Here is a 21,200-nt window from a genome sequence, read left to right as displayed (position 1 = left end):
GAAATAAAATGTGCACAAGTTTTAGCTGTATTTTTATTTTTTTATTTTTTTTGTTGCTTCAGATCAATGCACATTGGGCTGCTCCTGGTGGGCCCACCTTGACCACCTGGGGGCAGTGTAATATAGACAATCAGATGCACAGAAATATGTTAGAATAGTTCGGGACATGTATGAGGGCAGCAGAACGGCGGTGAGATGTGCCGTAGGCGTGTCAGAAGAATTTAAGGTGGAGGTAGGAGGGCATCAGGGATCCGCGCTGAGGCCCTTCCTGTTTGCGTACCAAAATGTTGATTGTAGTTCATTTCATACATTTTATTACAGTTGATGAACCAATTATCTAATAGCGTGAAAGCATCTAAAATGATTTATTTTACCAATTTAACAACCCAAAGCAAATTTCAAAATGTTTATTTTGTGACGATATTTGTATGACAGAGGACCAAGAGAGGAACTGTGGTACTACATGCGCAAGTCCAGTGTAGCGGAGAAATATGTTTGAATACTACAGGACATGTATGAGGACAGCAGAACATAGATGTGGATAGATAGGCGTGTCAGAACAATTTAAGGTGGAGGTGGGGGTGCATCAGGGATCCGCGCTGAGCCCCTTCCTGTTTGCGGTAGTAATGGATAGCCTGACAGAGGTGAGACTGGAACCCCCTAGAACCATGATGTTTGCAGATGATATTGTGATCTGCAGTGAAAGCAGGGAACAGGCGGAGGAACAATTAGAAAGATGGAAGTGGAGGGGGAAGAGTGAAGCTCCAGGGACAAGAGATACCGAGGGTGGACGGCTTCAAATACTTGGGGTCAACGGTACGGAGCAAAGGTGAGTGCGGTAAGGAAGTGAAGAAACCGGTCCAAGCGGGGTGGAACACCTGGCGGAAAGGTGTCTGGTGTTCTATGTGACAGAAGAGTCTCTGCCAGGATGAAGGCCAAAGTTTATAAAACTGTGGTGAGGCCGGCCATGATGGACGGATTACAGACGGTGGAAATGAAAAGACAACAGGAAGCAGAACTGGAGGTGGCAGAAATGAAGACGTCGAGGTTCTCACTTGGATAGGATTAGAAATGAGCTCATAGGCCACCCCGATCGGGACAAGCCGAAAGGAAAAGAAGACGAAGATGCGCAGGAAGGCGACAATTGCCCAGTAAGATGCAGTAATAATCATGTTACATATTCTCATCCTTCTATGAGTGTTGGTAAAAACAAACGCCATCACATTCCAGTCATCTCCACGACTGATTTCAGATTCTATACAATCGACTTCTATGAGTAGAATACAGACAAAAAGGAATGAAAAAAATGCCATGGCAACGGATTTTATTGCGCAATGCATACGGCGGTGCAATACGCACGGCGTACGCGCGTAATAGCGAGAACGCAGTCTGGAGTACGGACCGTAATGGTGCACCCCGAATGGACCGAAAGGCATCAAACGTTCGCTCGAAACCGCGAGCGGCAGCAAAAGGCAAAGGATTGTGGGTAATGGCTTTCCTTGGCCGACGGTCGTTTTCGAAAGCGTTCATTAGTGTACCGGCGGCGAGGCATTTAAGGAGCATCTGTAAATCTCGGCCGCAAAAACCACTTTGACTGAACGGGAGAAAAGGAAGGGGTGGGGGGGGGGGGGGGGGATTTTTACCGCTCTCTCACTCTCACACACATACACACAAATGCAAGTTCTATTAGATCTCATTAAATCTCAAAACAGCACATCCTCCATCTTCCCTCCGTAGCGCCGCCTCTTCCTCCTCTCCACCGAGTACCGGCACTCCTCCTCTTCCTCCTCTTCCGCGGCCCGTCACAATTCATCACGGGCCGCGCTGATTCACGGAGGCGAGCCCGTAAATCTGGGGGCGACCCGAACACGCGTGGAAAAATACGCCGCACGCCTGCAACCGCATATCAAAGAAAGCGAGATAAGCGTGAGCCGCGGGCGCAGGATCGCGGGGCGTGTGCGCCCCGTCATCGTCCCGACCCCCGCCGGGAAGCGTGCCACGTCCGCGCCTGGCCTCATAACCGCCGCACGGGCGCAACGGACGCCGGCGCGTGAAGAATATAAAGTATGATTAACAAACACCTTCTTCCCTACAATCTCTTATTTTTAACGGAAGGGACTTTCGGGACGTGAAATACCCGTCCGAGTGGGAGCTCGCGCCGGAGCAAAAGACGGGGATGTAATTGATTCATGTTTGGCCGTCAATGGTGAAATTTATGGATCGACTCCGCCGCGGCCTTGCAGAATCATTTATAGAATTATTTTCCAGATGAAGGGCTTCATGTTATTTTTAATATTTACGCCACTCGACATTCCACGCCGACGCCGTCGAGTTCAACGTTTCTATTCAGCCGCCCGCGATTCATTTAACACTTGACTTTGCGGGGTTCTACGCCGGCAACGCTCAAGGACTCCTCCCCCCCTCCGTTGCCGTGACGCCGCGTTTGTGAATTCTGCGCGGTAACTTTCTCCCGTTCGAGGCCATCGCGCTCGACGATTCCACCCGACGTACGTCGGCGGCAGTCTGTCACAAAACGCCACCGAAAAACTAGCGCGAAGAGCAGCGCCAAATATTTTTGTGGATTTTGTTCATCGTGCGTGACGGACAGCTGATTGGCTGAGAGGAAAACAAAGACGTCACCGATTGGCTGGGAAGAAATGAAAATTACAACATAGAAAATGGCACTTCTTTGTCCTAGAATAATCTACGTCAGAACGTGCTCGGCGGAACTCAAAAAAAAAAAAAAAAGAAGAAGAAGAGCCGAGGAGAATAAAGCGAACGTAAATCTCTTTGACTTTAATCATCTTCAATCATTTCAGCTTCTTAATTATTCAAATCGCTTCTCGGGGCTCGCTTCGCTTATTGCAGCCCAAACTGGGGGACCGGCCGGCCACGGCGGACCCGTCGCCGAACGGCGAGGAAGAGGAATAAGTCTTCTTTGGTTTAGCGCCGCTGCGGAATATCAAACTTGTTCTTATTTGCACGACGGCGTCGATTGTTTGATCAAAAGGGCTCGCCGGCGAGTCCGTGCTGACGCTATGAAAGTCGCTCACGGCAAATTCTAGAATGCTCGGTTTACGTGCGCTGCTGCTCCGTGTGTGTTCCGACTATTTGAAAAATCTACGCTAATATCCGTCATCACTTGCGCGCCATGTTAGCATTGAGCTAGCGCACTTCAGTCCAATTCCCCATCTTCATCTTTTTCCAAGAAAATGACGAGGAAACGGCGTGAAGCGAGCACTTGTTAGCTCTTGATACTTGTGGGCGTGGTTATTACGTTATGTTATGTGTAAAGAGTCAACGCAAGATGTTTTCCGTGCGCACGCGTGTGTCGGCGTCAACTTCTGCGCCGCCTCCGCTCCATCCATCCTCGGACGTCGCGTCCGCCATCCGTCACGGAACCCGTCCGACGTGGACGCTTGAATCGGTACACCCACCCCCCCCCCCACCACCACCACCAAACACGTACCGCACCGACTGACAATTATCATCTGCGTGTACTGCAAGTAGAACACGACATCATTAACGTTCCTCTTCATATTCCACTTTTATCATCTTGTATTCATCATTGCGCTTTTCTAGTCTTATTCATCCAGCCATCCATTCTCTTTGCCGCTTATCCTCGCGAGGAGTGCCGGAGCCGATCCCAGGGGTACGCCCTGAACTGGTCGCCGGCCAATCGCACCTATGAGCAATTGAGAGTGTCCAATTAATGTTGCATGTTTTTGGGGATGTGGGAGGAAACCGGAGTGGCCCCCCGGAGGAAACCCACGCGGGCCGGGATCGAACCCGGGTCCTCAGAAGTGTGAGGCCAACGTTTTAGCAGCTGATACACCGTGCCGCTCTATTCTGGTTCTGATTCTTCCTCTTGAAATGTCTTATCGTTTGTCATTCCTCTCATAATTCGTGTTTAACGTCACATTCCTCTTTCATCAAATCTTCTTTTTCTGCGACGATTTTGAATATTTTTGGTCAAAAAGTGAAAATTCAGCCCCCGGAGCCAGTTTGACTTTGCAACATCAATTTTAGGAGTCGTATCCATCACTAATAAAACAAAACAAACAAAAAAAAAAAGTCTCGAGAAGCTACGCCACAAAATGGGACACAAAATGGAAGTCTGCCATTTTGGGGTCAATTTGCCAAGTAACCTTTCCAAAAATGTCTCCCGCAAAAACATTTTGATCAAACAACATGAAATCTGTTTTTCGCGGGTGGCATCATTCATCCAGCCATCCATTTTCTTAGACGCTTATCCTCACGAGGGTCGCGGGGAGTGCTGGAGATGATCCCAACGGGCAGGGGGAGGGGGTACACCCTGAACTGTTCGCCGGCCAATCGCAGGGCACATCGAGACAAACAACCAATCACCCTCGCAATCACACCTAGGGGCAATTTAGTGTCCGTTTAATGTTGCATGTTTTTGGGACGTGGGAGGAAACCGGAGTGCCTAACCGGGAGAAAACCCACACAGGCGAGGCCGGGATCGAACCCGGGTCCTCAGAACTGTGAGGCCAACGCTTTACCGTGCCGCTCTAGTCTTATTAGTCCTCTTATTTTTTTCCTCACATTAATCGTGAAGTGTTTGAGAGGACGCACCCGCGAAAGACTTCCAAAACAACAACAAAATTCTCCGAAAGGGGGAAAGAAAAAAAAAAAAAAAAAAAAAGGGGGGGGGGGAGCATCGAGCACAGGTGGTCAGTCGTGACCCCGCGGCTACGCCCGCGGCAACAAAGTCGAGAACGGCGGCAGGGATGGAAACTAAAACTCAAATAAAAGGTCGGCGGTCTCCTCGGTCATTCACGGCCGCAAGACTCCGGGCGGCGTTTGATTGCCCGCCGCTAATGAGATCCTTTCAGGCGTCCTGACGGCGAGCGGGGAGAAAGGACACGCCGTGACAGCCTCGGATCAGTCGAGGCGACGACGACTGCGCATCATTTTCCACCTCCGGAAATGCGTCACGGCCCTTTAAGACCTTCTACATCGCGGGTGTCAAACGCACGGCCCGGGGGGCCAGATCTGGCCCGCCGCATAATTTTATGCGGCACGCGAAGGCGACTCATCGGTGTCAAAATATGCGATTGTTTTGAAAATATGTCCCAACGTTTCAGATTGTCATATATCATAAATGATAATGTTGAGGTATTTTTTTGGTTACCAAACATGAACAACGATTGAAAACGCCATTACACTTAATTTATGATTCCAAAAGTAATTCATCATTCATGCGTAAATACGATGAGGCGATTCATGATTTCGAGGGTTTAACTTCACAACGGCCCTCTGAGGGAAATCCTAACCGCGCCAAAAATGCTTTTGACAACCCTGTTCGAATCCACATCCTCAAATCTCACCGCAAAACCAGGACCGCTTCTCTTTCTTTCCTTCTCTGCACTCGATTTTATTTCGCGGAGTCCAACCCAGTCGCAAATCCCCGAAGACGAGTTTGTTGAACGTTGGACCGCTGAAAAATGAGCCGAAAAATGTCAGCTGCAAAACAAATATGGCGGACTGAATTTGCGTAGCATCTTGGGGCTTTTTTATTTTATTTTTTAATTTTTATTGGCTAACTGATGACACCCACAGCGGATCAGCTGGAAAGCGTTGGCCTCACAGTTCCCAGGACCCGGGTTCGATCCCTGTTCGAGCCTGTGTGGAGTTTGCATGTTCTCCCCGTGCCTGTGTGGATTTTCTCCGGGTGGGCACTCCGGTTTCCTCCCACATCCCAAAAAATGCAGCATTAATTGGATGCTCTAAATTGACCGTAGGTGTGATTGAGATTGGTCGTTTGTCTCGATGTGCCCTGCGATTGGCTGGCGACCAGTTCAGGGTGTAACCCCGCCTCCTGCCCGTTGACAGCTGGGATAGGCTCCAGCACTCCGCGACCCTTGTGAGGATAAGCGGCAAAGAAAACGGATGGACGGATGGATGATCACACCCACGAAAATTATATTTCATGTTGTTTGACCAAAATGGCTCTGGGGGAGACATTTTGGAAAAAGTCACGCAGGAAATTGACCCCAAAATGGCTGCTTTGGGCCAAAATGGCAGACTTCCTGTCTCCATTTTATGGCATAGCTTATTAAGACTTTTTTTGTTTTATTAATGATAAGACACGAGTCCTAAATTGGATGTCGCAAATTCAATTTGGCTTCGGGGGCTGAATTTTCACTTTTTGACGAAAAACGCTTCATCTTGACAGAAAAAGAAGATGTGATAAAAGAGGAATGTGACGTTAAACAGGAATTATAAGAAAAAAAAATGACAAACAATAACACATTTACAAAAAAAAATCTGAAATTACAAAAGGAATCGTGCCATGCGTTAGGAATGAGAAGTAAAAGATGAAACATATGATTCAAGGAATATTAAGACATTTAAATTAGGACGAATATAAGGTTCAATATCAGAAATCATACGACAATCAAAGAGCAATAATCAGGAAAAGACGACTCATGCGATGAATGAGTCAAAAAAAAAAATTGTTGAGAGGAACAATAAACATTTGAAGGGTATTTGATAACATTCGATAACGGAGGAATATGACAAAAGAGGAACAAGAAGACATAAACGCAGATAGCAAAAGAGGAATCTTGTGAAAGACGCGATTAAATATGAACAAAAGCATAGTCTCAAAAAAAATGAAACGTACAAAAGAAGAGAACATAAAAACGGGAAAAATAAGATTGTAAAAGAGGAATAGCGGACGGAGGGAGAGAGAGAAAAGCGACGCGACTATTTTAATAAGAGCACTTCAAGGGAGCTGTAAAAACAAAACAAAAAGGAAGGACGAATGGCAAAAGTGGGAAAAAAATACAAATAAAATCTTTTCATATTCCCAGCGGTGATGTGCAAACCGGACAAATTGAATTGGGAACGAGCGCGCGGCGGCGCCGCTTGGAATTTGCCAGCGCTCGACGATTGCGCTGCTGCGCGTTTGCCGACGTTGGCCTGTCGGAGGCGCCAAAATGAGCTCGTGCCACAAAAGCCGTCGGGTGACGGCGTCGCACCGTCACCCCGGTGAAAAAATATCGGACGCACGACGACGCCGGCAAGCGTGAGCCCCCCACCCCCGCACGATAAAGCTCCTCATTCCACTTTTATCATTTTGTGACTCATATTATTATTTTTCTTGTCGCGCGCGATTTCTCTTCACATCTTATTATTCATATTTCTTTTTTTTCATCCGACTCTTGTTTTAATGTCTTTTTTAAACATCGTATTCCAATAAATGCCCGCTTATTACTTTCTGCGTATTATTTATATTTAATTTCCTAAATATTCACATTTTGTCTTATTCCACTTTTATCACCCTTTGATTGCTTTTTTTTTATTCATCTATTCCTCATATACCATTTTCTTCCATCATCTTACTATTCCTCTTTTATGTCTCAATATTCCTATTATTGTTCTTTTAAGGACTGACTGTCATTCCTCTTGAAGCATATTATTATTATTTTAATATGTAATTGATGTCTAGTGATAACTTGATCAGCAGTCACTTTTTGTCATACGGAGATTTATTACTATACTTTTTCCTTTCATTCCTCTTAATTATGAATTCATAATTTCGCTTGACACCCTTTATCATTTTGCCATTCATATTATCCAAACGTTCATTTTAATCATCTTATTATTCCTCCTCCGCTAATGCTGTTGTCAAAACTTAACATCCATCCATCCATTATCTTTGCCGCTTATCCTCACGAGGGTCGCGGGGAGCGCTGCAGCCTATCCCGGCTGTCAACGGGCAGGAGGCGGGGTCCGCCCTGAATTGGTTGCCGGCCAATCGCAGGGCACGTAGAGACAAACAACCAATCACACCTCGGGGCAATTTAGAGTGCCCAATTAATATCGCATGTTTTTGCGATGCGGGAGGAAACCGGAGTGCCCACCCGGAGAAAACCCACGCAGGCACGGGGGGAGAACGTGCAAACTCCACACAGGCGGGGGCAGGGATCAAACCCGGGACCTCAGAACTGTGAGGCCAAAGCTTTAGCAGCTGATCCACCGTGCCGCCCACAACATTGTATTGCTATTTTTTTCATCTATTGCCTTTTTTTTTTTAATCACACTTTCACCAAAATGGATGCTCCTATTTTCCCCTTAGCCACCCCGCCAGCCCCCCCGGTTTGCATTTCTGCATCTGTTGTTGACAAGCTCGCGTCACTCGGCGAAAACAACGGCGGATGATCGTTTGCCTGGAGCGGCGCCGCCGCTGGCGAATTCCATCGCCTTCTTTTTGCGTCGTTTGTTGAACGTCACGTAGAATCCGCGCAGCCCCCCCCCCCCCCGACTAAAATCAAGCGTGAATCGTCGGCCGGTGACACCTGCCCAGACATTATTCCTCCGTCAGGTGGTGGCGACTACGAATTCTTGTCGTTCATGGCTAAAGAGTCCCATTCCGGAATAAAGACACACACAAAAAATGTCTCCTGCAGACATCACAGATAAAAATAGATTCAACTTTGGCAGAGGTACAACGAGTTCCTGTTCCTGTATCTCGTCTTCTTGTTCCCCCTTTCATCCCGTTATTCCTCTTTTACGCTCTCGTCGTTCCACAGTTATTCCTCCTCAAATGCCCATTTGTTGCTCTTCCGTCACGATTATTACCCGCTCTCGTCGCCGGCGCGACGCGACGGGAGGCGCGTTTCGCCGCCGCCGCACCGAAAAGGGCGAATTGCCGGCGAGCTCGTTATTGACGCCAACGAGGGCCGGGGAGAAGGCGGGTCGATGGCGGGCGGCTGTAAACACACCGGGCGAGCGGCGGCGGTCGTTTGTACGGTCGTGTCGGACGACGCGGTGGGGATTGGGGGCGGGGGCGGGGGGGGGGGGGGTAACGTACTTGACGCAACTGGGCCCGACATCCCCAATCAACATGGCGTCCATTAGGAAAAGCCTGACCACCCCCACCCGGCTTAGGTCCACTTAATTCCTGCTATTTTCTCATTTATTCCTCTTCAATTATCGTACTTACTATTCTTATTATAATAATACCTTATTATCCCCCACCCCATGCGTCATCATCATCATAATCACTTTAGTCACCTTTTCCCAAACTATATTTTTGTGGTAAAATAAAAGTTTCCTACCCTAAAACATTCAAACTGGAACAAATAATTAATTTTATTTATAAATATTTTAACACTATTTATAAATATTTTAATACATACTTATTCCTCTTGTAATAGTAATAAATTGCCATTTTTTTTTACCAGCTTGTTATTCTTTCATCACTATTTTATTCATTTTTTCCCCCATATTGTATTTCAGATTTTGTGATAAAATCAAAACATTAAAATTAAAATAAAATCTTTAAAGCACATATTACAAGGAAAACAATAATGTACCAGGTGCACAGTACAGTGCATTATTGTTTGTTAAAAAGGTGTTTAATAGTGCGATAGATGTTAATAAAAATGTGGGCGTGATTAATAAGTATATGGAGCGGTTCCTTTAGTTTGCAAAAGTTTTTTCAAAATATGTATTTGTAACTTTGCGGGAGTGCTCCGTAACCTAACTCCTGCAATAAACAAGGGATTAAAATGACAAATATTTGAAATATATTGCATTACGATATTACAATACACTATTCATGTAAGTGAAGCTATAATAATAATTGGGCTTGTTAGCGCGACATCTTCGCCGACTGCAGAGGTCGAGGTCGCACCTGCGGCGGGCGGCGGTGGGGCTAAAAAGTGGTCCTACGCGTCGACCCCTATTTGGCGCTGCCGCAGCAGCTTGTTGCTGCCAGGAAAGGATGGGGGGGGGCCTGTGGGGGGGGGGGGGGTGAGTATTGATAGCTCGGCGTCGCTCTCGGTGCTGCTGTCAGCTCACCCGCCAGGCTGCCGCTCACCACAGGAAGCAGCCGGCGGGTTGAACATGCCAGCGCCTCGTCACGCGCCAAAAGGGAAACCGTCGCACGGGCCGGGCGGGGGGGGTTGGTGGATTGGGGGGGGGGGGGGGCGTCGTCACCGTTGACGCCTTCAGCTAAAACATTTTGAAGAAAGCCGTTAACAGAGGGAAAAGGAGGCGGCCCGCCATCTGCTCGCCGCTTAAGACGCCCGAGCGGATGTCGCCTGCCAATTAGTATGCGGCGGGAGAGGCCATCTTTGTTGACGCGAGCGCCGATTAATGTTCCGGAAGGTCCTACGTCACGCACGCACAAACTTCCGAGGGACGACGACAGCATACGCGAAAACTGAAAAAAAATAAAAAATAACTGTAATAACTGGATTATATGTCATTAATATTGCAAAAAGGAACAAAAATACCAACAAATTTGTGAGTACAGAGACACTGTATGACTCATAACGACAACTGTGATAAGTGGAACAACCAACCAAACTAACCGTACATCCATCCATCCATCCATCCATTTTCTTTGCCGCTTATCCTCACGAGGCTCGCGAGGAGTGCCGGAGAAGGCGGTTCGAGAAGTCATTTGTTCGGAATACGAATCAAGATTTCCTATTGCAATTAATGGAAAAAAGAAATAATGCGTTCCATCGTATAGTTTAAATACTTCCATCCAGCCATCTGTTTTCTTTGCCGCTTATCCTAACGAGGGTCGCAGGGGAGCGCTGGATCCTATCCCAGCGGTCAACGGGCGGGGTACACCCTGAACTGGTCGCCAGCCAATCGCAGGGCACATCGAGACAAACAACCAATCACACTCGCAATCACACCTAGGGGCAGTTTAGTGTCCAATTAATCCATCCATTTTCTCTGCCACTTATCCTCACGAGGGTCGCAGGGAGTGCTGGAGCCTATCCCGGCTGTCAACGGGCAGGAGGCGGGAGGGGTACACCCTGAACTGGTTGCCAGCCAATCGCCGGGCAACTTAAGACAAACATCCGCACTCACAATCGGCAATTTTGAGTGTTCAATTAACGTTACATGTTTTTCGGATGTGGGAGGATTGAACCCGGGTCCTCAGAACTGTGAGGCCAACACTATACCATCTGAGGCACCAAGCTGCCATTAACCAAACAATGAGAGGAAACTCAACAACGACGATAAAGTTATTGGCAACAGCAATAACCGTCTCAACAACACCGCCAACAATAACGACAAAAACAGGGAATGACGTCAACAACGACAACATAAACGATAAAGATGGCGGCGCAATACGGTAACAACATCGACAACACTGAGAAAAACAACAACGAGAAATGCAAATCGCGTCGACAACACGAGCGACGATCACGGCGATACGCGCAAACAACGGAAATGGCAAAAACGATACGTGCGAGAATGTCGCTTGGAGGTGGCGATGATTAAAGCCACGTCAATAACAAAGCGGGGCGCCGGTGCGACGGGCCTTTCAAGTTGTGTCGGGAGACGAGCCCAGGCCTGATGTCACCGCCGGCGAGCCCCCCCGTTGCCCCCTCGGGGACGCGTCAAAACGCCAGCCGTGAGGAGCTTTGATAAAAGCGGCTGGGCGGGCGGGAAAAACAAGCCGCAAACAATAGCCGGCTTGTAATTAGTCGGCTGCGGAAACAACCGCCGATCGGGTCGAATTCCCGACCGGGCGAGCGCCGCGCGACGCCCCCAGTCATTAGCCGCCGTGACGAACTGTTCAGCAAAAACACAAAGCCTCTAAAAACTCATAAAAACTGCCAAATTATTTCAAAAGTCGACTGGTTGATGGACGTTTGGCTGCGTTTACTGCATGATTTGCTGCCGTGATTGACGTTCAACGCCGCTTTCTTCCTGCTTTTCCCGTGGGAGGGGAGGGGGGGGGGGTCAGTCAGGCTCAACGGAGCCATTAGCATGTGATTAGCATGTGACGCTAAACGCGCGGCGGGAATACGGAGGGGGGGGGGGCGTGGCTGCGTTACGCCGATGACACAAGCGCGGCATCCCGACACGTTTGATAACGCCAGATAACGAAGGGGGGAAAAAAATGTCAATCAATGTGCGGCGTTTGAGTTGAAATTAAAACCGATGACGCAGACGACAGCTGAAAAAAATATTTGAAATATGAATGTAACCTATAAAATATTTTTTAAAACTAAGAGTAAAATAGAACATGCTTAATTTATTCATTTCAGATGTCATTAGGCGTAACCAACTATTTCATGAAATGGCAAAAACGTGAAATACATATTTATAAAAATATATTTGATCACTTTACAATGTCATTTAACCCATTATTAATTATTTAAAAGAGAAACAAAACACATTTTAGGGAGAAAAATGGCAATAGATATGCAACAAATATTAAAAGCCTCTTGATAATGTAAAATTTAATAGTTCATGATCAATTTTGTTCAAATGAACCAATATTTTGATTCATAAAACAATTTTGCTTTTCACGTATTGAATTGGTTATTTAAATATTTGTCATTTATTTGATTTAAAAACCTGCAAAATCATTGACTTGAACCATCATTTAAATTGTAGTTTTTTTTCATACATTTTGGACACTAGCACAAGCTAGCAGTTGAGAAAATGGATGGATGGATGATCGAATCATAAATTTAACATCAATTCAACAATTCTTGATGATGTAAACGCTCGGTAGGCCGGATTGAGAAAGTGGACGGGCAGCGCGGAGCCCACGGGCCGTACTTTTCCCCACGTTCTGTATTAAAACCGGATGGTTAGCCAAGGACCTGCAAACCACATTTCGCCCGACGTAGTAAATAAAGATCCGGAAAGTCGACGACGGCCCTGCAGTGAAGCGAGACGAGCAAGACCGAGCGGCAGACAGAACCGAGATTTGCCTGCCGTGATTTCAGGACAAGAACTTGCCGGATGCTGCCGTCTGTCACAGGAGGAATTTAAAAAAAAAAAAAAACGGAAAGAAAAGAACAAAAAGAGACAACAAACGTGGGAAGAATATTACAAGGGGAAAACGCTGGTACTGAATACTGAAACGGAACTCTGTTCTCCGATAACAGTCCGGCAATTTCCACGCTAAGATTCCATCAGCTTCCCTCCTCGCGTTAACAAAAAAAAGACCGTTGTGATTTCCCAGCACGGAAATGCGCAAACCGGAGTCGCCATCGCGTGAATTATTTACCGCACGGACGCCATTATCGGAGGGCCGAGCCCGGCCGGCCTGCGTAGTCTGGACACGTCGGGGCCGACTCGCAAGGTCGTTTCGGTAGCGAGGGAGAGAGAGAAAGAGGACGGGATGACGAGCGCGGGCGGACGGCCCGGCTTTGAAAATTTTACGCCGTCAAACGTTCGGAAATGTTCCAGTCGAACTTCTCAGGACGGGGTCGAAGCGAGCCGAGCGCCGGAACGAGACGGCAGCCCGCCGAGCCACTTGGGAAGATTGAGAAAGCCACCCGAGACGTTTCTTTAAAAATTACAATATTCTGTCCTGCGACAATATCAACGTTGAACATACCAAAACAAAGCATCGACGCGCTTCTTTCACAACCCCCCCCCCCCCCAAAAAAAAAAGTTGGTTTCTACCTTTTACTGCTCTTTAGTAATCAGTACCAGAACATGGTTGGTCGGTTTCACCACAAACACCAGTGTCTAACCAAAAGCAGAGAAAAACTGATTTTCATCCATCCGTCCATTTTCTACCGGTTTTCCGGGTCAGGTCGCAGGGGGAAGTAGCTTCAGCAGGGATACCCAGACTTCCCTTTCCCCAGCCACTTCTTCCAGCGGGATCCCGAGGCGTTCCCAGGCCAGCCGAGAGACGCCGTCTCTCCGGCGTGTCCTGGGTCGTCCTCGGGGTCTCTTTCCGGTGGGACGTGCCCGGAACACCTCACACCGGGGAGGCGTCCGGATCTGATCCCCCAGCCGCCTCATCTGGCTCCTGTCAATGCGGATGAGCAGCGGCTCCACACTGAGCCGCTCCCGGATGACCGAGGTGATTTTTGCGAAGAGAAAAATCTTGGCGCCAATATTTTTATTGGTTTTTTTGTGACATCTCAAACTATAAAACAACAAGATGACCTAATATTTATCTTCTACTCAAAAGTTGTGCTGATCTCGAATCCAGAGCGGCGGAACGCTGCCGTCTGCTGATATCACAGTTAGGTCAAATTTCACATCTCGAATTGCAAGCCTAACGAGTGGGCGGGCATAGAAAACACAAAACAAAAACCCGTAATTGACGGACATATTTGTCAATGGCGGGAAACGGCTGGATTCCGAGTTGCCCGATTGTAAACGTCCGAGGCAAAGAAGGATCTCATTCCAAGTGATCCAATTAAAAGACGGGCGGCAAAGTGGCTGCGGCGTTAGCACCTCTGCCGTTCAGTTCTGAGCTCGCTAGCCTCGTGACCAGAATGAGAATAAGCGCTGTAGAAAATGGACGGCTGCCGTGACGATCCTGCCTTGAATAGAGCCACGTGCGAGACAACCTCGGTGTTATTTCCCCAGCATATTCTCCTTCTTTTATGGCGAGGATTCGATTGTAACGAAAATCTGTCACCCAAGCCGCGTGGTTGATGCTTCCGATGCTGAAGCCGGTTAAACGTTCCTGGGACGCGGCTGGGCCTCAAGTGTTTTTTTTTTTTTTTTTTTATCAACTCGGGTTTTAAAAAGGCCTCATCGACAGAGGGCGACTTCACATACAAACGGCAATTATTGCCGTGTTCGTGATGCCAATTGAAAGTTATTAAATACAATTTTTTGGGAGGTGGGGTGGGGCCTCCCGGAAACCACCACTGGATGGACGGAACAGGCCACAGTAATCCGCAATTATTGGATGGAAGCAAAACTGTTTCATGTTCAATCCAAAAACGCCTCCTCAATTCCAAATTTTAAATCGAAAGTCTCCTAATCCAGGTACCGGGGGGGGTGGGGGGGGGGCCAGAAGAAGAAGAAGAAGAAGAAGAAGCTGAGCTGTTACCACGTTGCTCAGATGAAAACTACAAAGTGAATCCGCAAAAGTTAAATCACGGTAACTGGACTTGTATTTATTGAAGAAGTTTCACCTTCAAGCCAAAAACCGTATTCTGTTCTTGATGTTTGGATTAAAAGGTAAAACACAACCAGTTTAAAAAATGACTTTAGACCTCGTGTACAAACGGGCTGGTTTGTTTTAAAAATGGGGAAAAAAATAGCCGAGCCCAGATGGAGCCGCTCACGCTCACAAGAAGTAGGATGTTCTCCTTAGCGGACGCTTTGATTGTTCACCAAATAACGAGGTGCGCGCTCATTCCGACGTTAGCTTCCGCGGGCTCCGTCCCGGCTCGCTCGCGCACCCGGCTTGGCGTCTCAAAGCGAGGAAAATCGTGTTCCTGGCTCAGTTCCCCCCGCGGGGTCTTGGCGAGGACCGCGGGGCTGCCTAATTGACTACATTGTATTCTCCGCAGCGCAGTCGTCGCCGCCTCGGGAGGGAAGAGGCGCGAAAGAAACCCTTCCTTCGCCCTCTAGCGCCGAGAGACTCGTCAGACGCCAAGTGCTGCACCGGCATGTGAGTCGGTGAAAGCAAGAAGAGGATGGGAGGCGGGAGAGGAAGAACAATCCTCAGGTGACGCCACCTCGCAGGAACCTGCTTAATTCCTGCTTCTCGCTGAAGTGGAGAACCGTGGTGGGATTATTCCCTCTTTTTATTTTGAAAGCCACCTAAAAACTGAGGTTAGGGTTAGTCTGCTCATTACCATCTGGAGAACATCTCTACGATCTGAAATCCGTCCAGCTAAGCGTTTTCTATCTTCCCTATCCTCATCAGAGTCGCAGCTGAGCTGGAGTCTCTCCCAGCTGACTTTAAGTGAAAGGTGGGGTACACTCTGGACTGGTCACCAGCCAAACGCCGGCACATATACAAAGACGAGAAAATCTGAATCAACAATCTGGAATGCGGAACTGGTCCAGAATGCCGCCATTCGGGTTTTTATTCGTACTGGGAAACTGAAATACTCGACACCATTGCATTGGCATCCTGCTGGCCAAAGAATAGTTTTTACACAAAGCACTGAACAATCTTGGACCTAGATACAGTCAAGACCTTTAAGTTCCATGTGCGACTTCCAGATCCTCAAGGCTCATTTGAGCGTTTCCAGTACCAAAACCAACCAAAGTGAAGCAACAGTGCGTTGCAAAGCTTCCCATCAAGGAACCCATGAGCAACGCATACCAGTCCACCAAAAAAGAAGCCTTGTGTTGTGATCTGATCCGAGTCTTTTATGCGGGACATGTCCCGCCGATAAAAGTCTTTCCATGGCAGCATCCCTAGAAATTGAAACTGAAGACATTTTTTTTCCCCCGTTTATTGTTTTCAAGAAGCAAGAAATGAAAAGTGCGCCCGCTGTGGCTTTCTCCTCAACTCGATTAGCATCCACCCATCCGATTTGCGTGGCGCTTCTTAACCTGTTCCGGGCCGAAATTGAGATTGGAACTTGTGTAGAAACGCAGACGCGGGTACGCCGTGAACTGAGCACCACTGGCAGACCAAAAAAAAAAAAAAAAAAAAAAGCAGAGGTGGGGAAGTCCAGTCACGACTCAAGACGCCGTTTTAAGAACACGCTTGGCTAAAATTTAACAGAGACTCGACGAGATACTCAGTGGAAAGTGGCAAACGTGCGACCGAGCGAGAGGGTACAACTCGACTTCCGACTTGCTTGACTTGATCCACTTCAGCGGGGACTCGAGTTTTCGCTCCGGTAACTTGGGGCTTGACTGAATCTCGAAAATCAAGACTTGAAACTAACTTGCGACTTGCACACATGCGACTTACTCCCACGTCTGGCATCACGAGACCGAGGACCACTCAGAACTAAAGGCACTTTGCCTGCACTGACTCAGGCAAGCGGACCAGTACACAAACTCAGTTCTTACAACGACAAATGGACACCTCTCAGCGGTTCTTCTTCGATGAACTCCCCCGCATATAATTGTGTCACAACAGGCCAGGCGGCGGACTTGCCAAGTAATTAACGGGAAGAAGACCCAGAGAAGGTCCACTACTCTGCAGTCATAGTTTTCGAACAGGACTGGCAGAGACGATACACGCCTGCGAGTGCTGCCGCTCCATGTGCGGGCACCTTTTCGACTGTGAGAGCCAAATATTTTAAAACGGAATTTCAAAAGAGCCGTGCAATATTTTAAGATCCAAACACACCTAACTACGGCAACCCCGCCAGGACAAACCTTCTCTGCACGACCGAAATCACATGTACAGTATGTCGTTATGAGGGCTCCGCGGGCCACATGCAACCACCAAAAGAGCCAGGTATGGCTCGTGAGCCGTAGGTTCCCAACCCCTGGTCTATGGTGTCTATCATTATGCGTTAGCATTAAAATACGTCATCATACGGTTCGGTTGAACGTTTTTGTCTTTAATTTGATTTCAACTGGGAGGAACAAATCAACGGCTTGAAGCGGGCACGCTTTGCGTCTGTCTTATTTCGAGAAGTGCGCAACTGAGCGTGGGAACAGGCGCGCAGAAATCATTTCAAACCTATCCTAATAACTCGAAATGTGTCAATCATGTGTCGGGTCGACAGCTTTTTTCCGAACGACGGATTGACGTCACAGGTTTTCACCTTTCTCGGGTGAGCCCGGAACGTTGTCGTCCGTGATGAACGAGGGGGAGGGGAGTCAACGTACTTTGGAAAAAAAAAACAAAAAAATACAAATAATCCATCATCACGCTCTCCTCCTCCTCCAAGCGGCTTCATTTCCTGTTCCTGCGCCGTCCCGTCACTCCTCAAGCTACACTTTAGGACGCTTCCTTCCCTCCCGCCGTCGTCGCTGGCCTACATCAGATAGCGGTGCGCGTGCACGCCCGCGTTTTGCGAGTGTGCACGTGCCGGCTCATTCATCTCGCGCACTGGCATCCATTCACAAAGGCTGATCGTGCACAACGATAAGGAGGAGAAAGACGGAGCGGATGGAGGGATGATGGAAGGGTGCAGAGAAAGGAGGGATGAGCGGAGGAGGTGGGGAGGGAGGAAGAAAAGGAAGAAGGGATTACGGGGATGGAAGGATGAGGAATCGATGAGTCGAAGGAAGGAGGAGCGAGGAAGCGATCGGAGCAGGAGGAGGAGAGGAAGATGAAGGGAGAGGTGCAGCCAGAAGATTGCAGCTGGGGAGGAGGAAAAGAGGATTGGAAGGAGACTGTGGGAGCGAGGGATTACAAAGGACGGCAGGTGAGGGGAGGGGGGGGGACGAGAAGAAGGGCAAATAAGTTCAGCGTCAGGGTGGACAACAATTGAAGGGTTGAAGAGTGAAGCGAAGGACGGGAAGAGGGGGAGAAGGAGGGATGAAGCGTGACAGTAATTAGAAGAGGGAGGACAGTAATGAGCCACAGCAAGAAGGGGGGATGCGGAAGGAAGACGAAAAGACTCGGATTTAGGAAAGTAGAACAAAAATCAATCAGAAATGTCGAACACACACACACACACACAAAATTAATAAATCAAGCGTTTGTGTATCTTCCCTAAACAAAATGGCCGTCGCGGTCATCACGGAGGCCTCCAGTCAGCAACGTGCGGCGCTTTAACGCAAGCGCGTTCGCACGGAAACAAAGATTCTAACGCTCCGCTGACAACGTACACGCGCGTGTCCATTCGAGCACGAGCGATTCTTACATTTTATTCCCTCACGTGTTTGTTTTTGTGCATATATTTGCATTCAGAGCGACGTTGAAATTTAATTGGCCGCCGTCTCAAATTCATTTTTTTTTTCTTAACACCGTTTCCCCACTTGGGCATTTCGATCGGATTCAAGTCCGGACTTTGGCAAGCCGGTCCGAGACCTTTCCTGTTGTCTTTTGGAATGTCGTCGTGCTGCAGGACCCAAGCGTGCTCCAGCTTGTGGTCGCAAAACCAGCGTCCGAATATTCCGCGTCAAAGACTTCCGGTAAAGAGCAGAAACCGTTGCTCGGATAATCACAAAGCGAGTCGTCCAGGTCCTTAAGGAGAAAAGCAGCCCCAGACCAGCGTGTTTGTTCTTTTTCTGAAATGCTGTTTTACCTTTACACCAGATGTAACGAGACACAAATTCCAAAAAATTTGACTTTCATCTCGTCAGTCCATAGAATATACTCGCAAAAGTTTTTTGGGGGGGTGGGGTGGGGGGGGGGGCAAATATAAGCAAAGCCTTTCTTCTTTTAGGTCAGCAGTGGTTTTTTCCCCTTTCAAACTCCGCCACGGACGCTATGTTTGCACAGTCGGTATTGTTGGAATAATCAAGACACACGGGGTATGTGGACATAATAATCCGCCACAAACCGGCGTGAAATCTGTTTTGCGGCCGTGCCGGTCACGAGGCCGGACTGCCGGAGACTTGTCTCTGAAACCTCGGAGTTGGCGCAGAGAAATCGATTATACATGCAACGAATGGAATCATGAATATAGTAAAGTAAATAACGCTGGCGAGGAGTTGCCACCAGGCTACAACTCTATTTTTTTTTTTAAATATTTATTTTTGCTTTGCTCCAATAATAAAGATGATGAAAAACAAACTCTTAACTCAATAAATTACTTCCCCTTATCAGAAATTCCACTCCATATACAATCGTATTACACTATTTATGACCCGGTCCTGCGCCTCTGGTTAGATGCAATCGGCAATTTGTCGCCTCGAACATGCGTCGTGTCGGGCCAATAAGTTGCGATCCGAAAATAAATAAAATCAAAAGAGAGCGAGAGGATGGCAAAGATTCCCGGGAAGGCGTCCAAACTGCGTGATTCAGCCCATCAATGGAGACGAGGCCCGGCCCACACAGTCCGACCGTCTGCGCGCGCGCGTGTGTGTGTGAATGAAATAAAGTATCAAGCCGGATTAGCATCAAAATATGATAAATGCGCGACTTTGGCGACGAGAGGACGCGGATGGGGCGGGTTTATCCGCGGCGCCGGCGGATCGTGGGAAGTGATGACACACGACGACTTGCGTCCAGGTTGAGACGGCGCCGAGGCAAACGCAGCCAAAATGCAAACCTCTGTGGGATTTTCAACCTGCGTACTACTTCCTGTACCGCTTCCCGCGTTACACCTGCGGCGCGTCCGAGCGGGAGGTCAACGCGCGCCAAAGTCGGAGGCCGTGCGGGTCGGCCGCTAAAGCCGGCCGTCTCGACCAATCGCACCTCAGTCGCCCCGAGACACCGCGACGCGTCCTCGTTAGGGTGGAGCTTGAGCCCGATTCCAGCTGATTGGTTGTTGGTTAATATCATAAAATATACTACATACATTAACAAACAAGCGTTCACATCCACGCACAATTCCTTCACCTTCAACGTCGCTAACAAGCTAACGGGCTAACTCGGGATTCTAACCCGCAAACCTGAGAAAATGTGAGGGGGGCGCGCTCACCGCCACGTCGCCGCGCCGCCCCAAAGTCGAGCAACTACGACAAAATGGAGCCCGTCGAGACGCCGGCGGGGATGAAAATGTCAACGGCGACGCGTCGAAACGGGACGGCGGGCGTGTGCGCAAACTGTTGAATGTGCCTCACGGTAATCTGCAACATGATGATGATGATGATGATGATGGTGGTGGCTGTTATGTGTGTGTGCGTCAGTCCGTGCTGCTATAATGTGATATGTGCCCTAAAGCTTTTGGGGGGGGGGGGGGGGGGGGGGCTCAAGACCCCACTGCAGGACACTGGAAGGAGGGACCATTGCCGCACATAAACGTGTGAGTATGCGTGGCTATGGCGTTTGTGTGTTTTTGAAGGTGCTTGTGCGCTTGTGTGTGTTATGCATGTGAATGCGTATACGAGCGCGCGTGTGTGTGTGTGTGTGAACGTGCAACTGTGTGCCTTTATGGATTTGTGTGCATTTTTCTTGCAACGTGTAACCGTGTGTACGCTGTAGTCGTGCGCATCTGCGTCCGTGCGAGTTTGTGTTTGTGTGCGCATGCGTGCTTAAATGTATGTGTAAATGTATGTGTGTGTGTATACACAAAGATTTGTACTGCATGTCAGTGTGTGTGTGTCCATGTAAACGTGTATGAGTGTGTGTGTGTGTGCACAAGTTTGCACGTTTAATATGCGTGTGTGTGTGTGTGTTTTGACAAATGACCCACGTGAGTCACACCTCTGGAACTTGGCAGCGCACACACACACACACACACACACACATCAATGACAGAAGGGTCAAAGACACGTTTATGCGCACAATTGTGTGTGTGTGTGTGTGTGTGTGCGTGAAGGGCAAAGCCGGCGTCAGGTGTCGCGCGCGCGCGTGCACTCACCGCGTGCGTGAGGCTCTTCTTCTTCTTCTCCTCCTCCTGTCGCGGCTCTCTCACTCCATCCGTCCGTCATCCCTCCGCCGGACATCC

General features: G+C 48.4%; 1 protein-coding gene across 1 annotated transcript in view; it reads right to left on the bottom strand.

Moving 5' to 3' along the window:
* LOC133500753 (voltage-dependent calcium channel gamma-7 subunit-like) overlaps window positions 1-21,200 on the bottom strand; it is an 84,829-nt gene that overhangs the window by 59,649 nt on the left and 3,980 nt on the right. The window lies entirely within an intron of this gene.

Source organism: Syngnathoides biaculeatus, chromosome 1, assembly GCF_019802595.1.
Source record: "Syngnathoides biaculeatus isolate LvHL_M chromosome 1, ASM1980259v1, whole genome shotgun sequence".
NCBI classification, from domain to species: domain Eukaryota; kingdom Metazoa; phylum Chordata; class Actinopteri; order Syngnathiformes; family Syngnathidae; genus Syngnathoides; species Syngnathoides biaculeatus.
This window is presented reverse-complemented; position numbering and strand designations above follow the sequence as displayed.